Genomic DNA, 7,352 nt, shown 5'->3' on the forward strand with positions numbered 1-7,352 from the left:
TTGTAATTTTTTTTTTTTTTTAATAAATAAGTTCAATTATTAACCTAGAGTTTAGGCCCTCCACCTTTTAGCGTGAGAAGGTCAATGCTTGATGAGGCTAGAATCCCGGCTACTTAGTGAAAAGGGTTTGTTATCCACCTTACCAAGAATGAAAGCTTTTAATGCACTACTAGCCCAATTGGGATATAACCAATTCAATAATCAACAAAGCATATACCCCACAAATGAATGCTAGTGTGTGCCTATACTAGTGTAGAATCCTAGAGTGAATCTCAAAATAATCACAAAATCAGGATAATGTGGACCATAAATGCAAGCAAGATATCAATTTAATAAAAAAAAATTACTCCTAAATGGCATCCACAAGGCATACAAGGAGTATTGGACTCTCAAGTCAAGCAATTTTTAAATTTTAAGCAATATAGTCCTCAAAAGATCAAAATCATTGCAAACATCAATCTCAAATATTAATCATACATTTAAAGATCAAAACTTTAAATAGAATGCAACAAAGTCACTTTACCCCCAAACTTAAACCGCACATTACCCTCAATGTGCAATGAGAACAATGAAAAAGATGGAAAGAGTATACCGTGGTGGCGAAACCATGAAGCCCGATAATTATCCAATATGAAAAGGTTCTCCCCCAAACTTGGAATCAACAACCTATTTGAATAACCACACTAGCAAACTCACATCAAATATCAAATGGGATAAGAATAATCAAATCATGCATTCTAAGGCAATATAACACAATATGAAAGAGAGATATGAGATCAAGCCCTACAATAAACATGAAAGCATGAATACACACAAGGGCATAATGGTAAAAAGGTTTTTTTTTTTTTAATGCAAGATTAAACAAAATGCAAGAAAATATGAACAATAATTGCTAAGTTTAACGTCTCTAGCTAGACGGAATACTGCTTTAAAAGATCAAGAGATTTTTTTGTTTTTTGTTTTTTATTTTTATTTTTTTTGGTAAGATTATGAAGCATCAGATCGATTGAACTTAGATCGATCAAATCTCGATCGATTAGACAGGTGAAATCCTGCAGACATCATCGAACGATGGGACAGAGAGCTGAAATATGCAGGGTTTCAAAAAATTTCTACGTATAGAACTTCGATTAATCCAAGTGAAACTAGATCGATCTTGGAATTCTCAGATCGATCAAGCATGAAGTTCTCACGATTGGACAGAGAGCTGAAATATGCAGGAAATCCTCGCACGATGGGACAGAGTGCTGATTAGATACAGAGATGGGTGTTCGATCGATCGAACTTACTTTGCGATTGATCGAACTAACAAAAGTATGTAGGAAATTGAGCTTTCTCTTGAAACAAATGAATGCATCACTATATCTCTTCATAGATTGGATCTACCAAAAGGGCAGCTTCCATATGCCTTTAGAAAACTTGTCCCTCAATGTAGGGTTTCAACCTTTGCCCATTCACCTTGAATGTGTTGTCATTCTTTAAACTTTGAATTTCAACCGCCCTATGAGGCACAACAGAAATGATTTCATAAAGACCTTCCCATTTGGTCCGTAACTTTCCGGGGAAGAGTTTTAATCTAGAGTTGAAAAGCCAAGCTTTTTGACTAGGCTCAAAAGATTTCTTCTTAATGTGTTTGTCATGAAAAGCTTTGGTCCTCTCTTTGTAGAGTTTGGCACTGTCGTAAGCATTGTGCCTCAACTCTTCCAACTTATTCAATTGGAGTAATCGGTTCTCTCTGGCTTTGTCAAGGTCAAGATTGAGCTTTTTAATTGCCCACATAGCCTTGTGTTCTAGCGTAACCAAAAAATGGTAAGGCTTTCCATAAATAATTCTATAAGGAGACATGTCGATGGGAGTCTTATATGCCGTTCGGTAAGCCCACAAAGCATCATTCAACTTAGGCGACCAATCCTTCCGGGTTGTATTAACCATTTTCTCAAGAATATGTTTGATTTCCCGGTTTGACACTTCTACTTTCCCACTTCTTTGAGGATGGTAGGGAGTGGCGACTTTATGAGTAACGGAGTACTTAAGAAATAATTTCCTTAAGAATTGATTGCAAAAATTTTTTCCGCCATCACTAATCATTGCTCTTAGCATACCAAAATGAGTAAAGATATTGGATTTGATGAATTGGACAACAATGGAGTGGTCATTGGTTTTGGTAGCACAAGCCTCCACCCATTTAGAAACATAGTTAACGGCAAGCAAAATGTATTGATATCCATAAGATATAGGTAAAGGACCAATGAAATCAATGTCCCAAATATCAAAGATTTCAACAACAAGAATATTTGTTAAAGGTATCATATCTCTTCTCAACATTAAACCCATTTTTTGACATCTTTCACACTTCTTACAAAAATTGTAGGCATCTCTATGGATGGTGGGCCAAAATAACCCACTTTGAAGCACCTTCAAGGCGGTCTCCTTTGCACTAAAATGCCTACCACATGCAAGGGTATGGCAAAACACAAGCACACTTGGAATTTTACTCACAGGAATGCACCTTCTCACAATTTGATCTGGACAATATCAAAACAAAACAGGATCTTCCTAATAGTAATTCTGGATGTAGCAAAGAACCGCTTCTTTGCTTGCCTTGACCAATTGGTCGAAAGTTTGCTAATTGCCAAAAAATTCACAATGTCAGCAAACCAAGGCATTTGTCCATTAAAAACTTGGAATAGTTGTTCATTCAGAAATGAATCATGAATTGGTGGACTCAAGGAAGATTCTACCACTAATCTTGAAAGATGATCGGTAACCACATTTTCGGTGCCTTTCTTATATTTGATTTCAAAATTAAATTCTTGAAGAAGCAAAATGCACCTTATTAAATGAGGCTTTATTTCCTTCTTAGTCAAAAGGTGCCTCAAAGCAGCATGATCAGAATAAACAATAACTTTTGATCCTAAGAGATAAGACCGGAACTTGTTAAGAGCATACACTACGGCAACTAATTTCTTCTTGGTGGTGGAGTAATTCAATTGAGCTCCCAAGAGGGTTTTGCTTGCATAGTATACGGCATATGGAAGTTTTCCTACCCTTTGCTCCAAAACTACTCCCATGGCATAAGCAAAAGCATTACACATGATTTCAAAGGGTAATGACCAATTGGGAGGTTACATAATAGGAGCATATGACAATAAGTCACGCAATTTATGAAAAACATCAAGGCATGCTTGATCAAAGATAAAAGGAGTTTCCTTAGCGAGAAGATTGCACAAGGGTCTAGCAATTTTGCTAAAGTCTTTGATGAAACGGCGATAGAAGCCGACATAACCTAAAAAGGAGTGAACCTCTCTTACCGTATAAGGTGGAGGCAATTCAGAAATGAGCTCAACTTTCACTTTATCAACCTCAATTTCCCTTTTTGAGATGACATGACCCAAAACAAAACTTTCTTGAACAATGAAATGGCTCTTTTCCCAACTAAGAACAAGGTTTGTTTCACGACATCTTTTAAACACCAAATTTAGATTTTTGAGGCATGCATCAAATGAAGACCCAAAGATAGAAAAATCATCCATAAAGACCTCAAGATACTCTTCCACCATGTCCGAAAAAATTGACAGCATACACCTTTGAAATGTGGCGGGGCATTGGACAAACCAAATGGCATCCGTTTATAAGCAAATGTGCCAAAAAGGACAAGTAAATGTGGTTTTCTTTTAGTCTAAAGGGTCAAGGGCTACTTAATTGTAACCCGAATAACCATCAAAAAAGCAATAATATTGTTGCCCGGCCAATCTCTTTAGGATCTGATTAATAAATGGCAAAGGGAAATGATATTTTCTAGTGGTGGCATTCAATTTGCGTTAGTCAATGCATACATGCCATGAATTGGCGGTACGCTTAGAAATTGCCTCACCTTTTGCATTTTCAACCACCGTAATCCCCGATTTCTTAGGAACTACTTGAGTTGGGCTCACTCATTTACTATCAGAGATTGGATAAATGATATCGGCATTTAAGAGCTTAACAACTTCCTTTTTAACCACTTCTTTCATGTTAGGATTCAATCTCCTTTGGGCGTCTCTAAAGGGTTTTGCATCCTCTTCCATAAGAATGTGATGTATACAAATGGAAGGGTCAATTCCTTTTAGGTCCGTCACACTCTATCCAATAGCTTCCTTATTTTCTTTAAGCACATCCAAAAGAGAATTCTCTTGATCTTTTTCAAGATTTGAAGAGATGATGACCGGAAGAGTCTCTTCCGGGCCTAAAAAGGCGTACTTAAGATCGGGAGGGAGAGTTTTAAGCTCAAGAGTGGGTGGAGATACCAAAGATGGGACTGGTGGAGTGCTAGAGAGTGAAGGAAGAGGTTCTTGTGGACCTTTCCACGGTGGGAAATCCAAACTCTCAACGGATTCCATCAATTCATTACTCTCACTCATTAATCACTCATTGTCAAACCCACAACTTTCATACATTTCAAGAAGACAAGATGTAAGAGGATCCTCGGCTAAAAGAGATGAAAGGTTGTCTTCGGTTGGTTTTTTTATAACCATTGAAGGAATGAACTCCTCTATAATCTCATCTAAGACATCTATGAGGCAACACTCATCTTCATCAATGGGATATCGACTTGTATTGAATACATTAAGCTTAACCATCATGTTACCAAAACAAAGGTCCATAACCCCGGATCTACAATTGATAGTTGCATTTGTGGTAGTAAGAAATGGCCTTCCTAAGATGATTGGAATGGGGTCGGTAGGATTAGCAATTGGTTCGGTATCAACAACCACAAAATCAACCGGGAAGTAAAACTTGTCAACCTTGATGAGTATGTCCTCAATCACGCCCCTAGGTGTTTTGATAGATCTATTGGCTAATTGAAACACCACCGAGGTTGGCTTCAATTTATTCAATCCTAGTTAGACATACACGGAGTAAGGAATCAAATTAACACTTGCCCCTAAGTCAAGAAGAGCTCTACGAACTTCATGGGCTCCAATCACACATGAAATGGCCAGAGCACCGGGATCTTTTGTAATACCCCTAATTTTAAATGGATAATCTTGGCATTTTACTTATTGTTTTATTTTATTTTGTGTTGTTAATTACGTATTTGCTTAATTATTTAATTATTTTATTGTTTGGTTTGATTTAACTGTTTAATTGTATTTAATAATTATTTAATTGTTTTTATTTAATTGGTGATTTAACTGTTTAATTGTCTATTTAAATTACATTATGTGATGCATTATTTTAATTGAATTTAAATTTTTTAATTATTTAATATGGCTTTGTTAATTGGTAGCAAACATAGTTACAAGTTAGGTTTTTGTTTTCTGGGCCGAGTAAGTCAATTTAGGGTCTGATATGTTTTACGGTTAGCCGACTAGTTGTTATTTAGTTTAGGTTTTTGTATCGTGTTATAAATTAGAATTAGTGTTTCCTTAAACCTATAAATATCTGGATTAATTTGCAAAGGGTTTTAGAACCATATACACATACTGGAGGCAGAGAGAAAACAGAGAAAGATTTGAGAGAAACAGAGAGAGGAAAAGTAGGGTTTAGCTGGGACTAAGGCTAAACCAAGGAAGGATTGAAGGGGTGTTGTACGTGTGTGGAACCAAGGAGAAACAGAGGGATTAGAACAGTGAAGGATCACCGAAAAATCTAGGAAGACAGCGTAGAGATTTAATTCAAAATCTCGCAGACAAGTTATATTCCTAACTCTCTCCCTTTGGCTCGTGTTCTTTACACGACTAATACAACTCCAGGACTAAATAAAGATTAAGATTCAACTGGATTGCATGTCTAAGATACTTAAAACTGGACGTGTTTACAAGTTGGTAATTGTTTGCTTTAGATTCTTTCTTATGTAACTCCTGATTTACTTCATGTTTTAATTGACGTTAATTAATGAATAAAGGATTTAATCAGTGCTGGAACACCTTGGGAAAACATTAAACTTAATCTAGTTCGCATGGCTGATCACTTGAAATAGTACGTTCATGAATGGGTAATTGTTCCGGTTTAAATTCTTCTGGCATAAATTGTATTTTAATTGATGTTGGTTGATGAATTAAGAGTTTAATTAATTTTAAGAACATATTGGATCTAGTATTAGACACCTAGGAGCTTTAGGAATGGAGGACAGATGATCAGAAAGTCCGAAAATAACCAGTGTCGAAGAAGACGGAGGCTGGGAAGAGTGGAGGCAGCTCCACCCTTCAATGGAGGCTGCTCCATTGAAATGGAGCCGGCTTCACACTTTATTAGAGGCAGCTCCAAGAGGGTGGAGGTGGCTCCACATGTTTTTGGAACCGGCTCCTTGTTAAATTTTTATTTTTCTTTCGTTTCCAGTAAGTTTTGGCTACAATGGATGGGTTTCTGTGGATGATGCTTAGAGACATATTAAGGCTCTAGGAAGCATGTTAATAATCATATTATTATCGTCACTTGAACAGTGTATGGTTTAAACAAATTAGTACACTATTTTGGAATTGGAAATTTTAAATTGCTTAATCCTTTTTGTTAGCAATTTTTCTGTGAAGGTTTATATAATTGAAGCTTGTATCGCAACGTACTATGATCATGTATTTCAATTATGCTCTTTAGGGATGAGTTGATGTTTAGTGGTATTATGATTTAAATTTATCAATTTACTAGAGCTTGTGGAGCAGTATGAACTAAGTATGTTTATGTATATAATTTTACTATGCTTATTGATGCTTACATTATTATTTTTAGTATCAATTGTTGGATGTATGGATTAGTTGATTTTTACTTTCATTATCTGTATTATCAACTATTGGATGGATGGATTGTATGCACTAATATGGGACGGTGGCATACTAGAGACGGATTAGTTTCAAAATACTAAATCCTACCTATACGGAATAAAGGAATGGATTATAAAATAAATCCTACTTATATTTAAGTCAGATCAGCTGAAACAAAGTTGAATGACGAATTGGATTATTTGTTATGGATATGTAAGTCAGAGCAGCTGAACAAGCTGAGCAGCTTACTGGATTTCTTAGGGATGGATAGGATAGGAATTTAAATATATTTTTATGGTACCACGATATGAGCTTAAGTCTCAGAGTCGACGGTTAGGGAGCGTATATACAGTAGGATGCGTAACTGGCTATGTTGGTTGAGGTATACCCTGTTAGGCTTAGGTAGTCATGCCCACTCAGGTGCATTTTGCATGTTGCCTTCTACTCAAGTTGAGACCCTAATCATAGTCCAGTGAGAGTCCCATAGTGTGGATATATATTGTAACTACCCGAGTTTGGATTCAACCTGGTGATTAATGATGAACTAAAGATTGACCCGTTAACGGATCTAGATACGAAAGCAAGAAACAAGAAAATGATCTCTCAAGGCAT

Source organism: Cornus florida, unplaced genomic scaffold, assembly GCF_030987335.1.
Source record: "Cornus florida cultivar Cherokee Brave unplaced genomic scaffold, ASM3098733v1 CherokeeBrave_3.0.0_Hap2_Chr10, whole genome shotgun sequence".
Classification (NCBI taxonomy): domain Eukaryota; kingdom Viridiplantae; phylum Streptophyta; class Magnoliopsida; order Cornales; family Cornaceae; genus Cornus; species Cornus florida.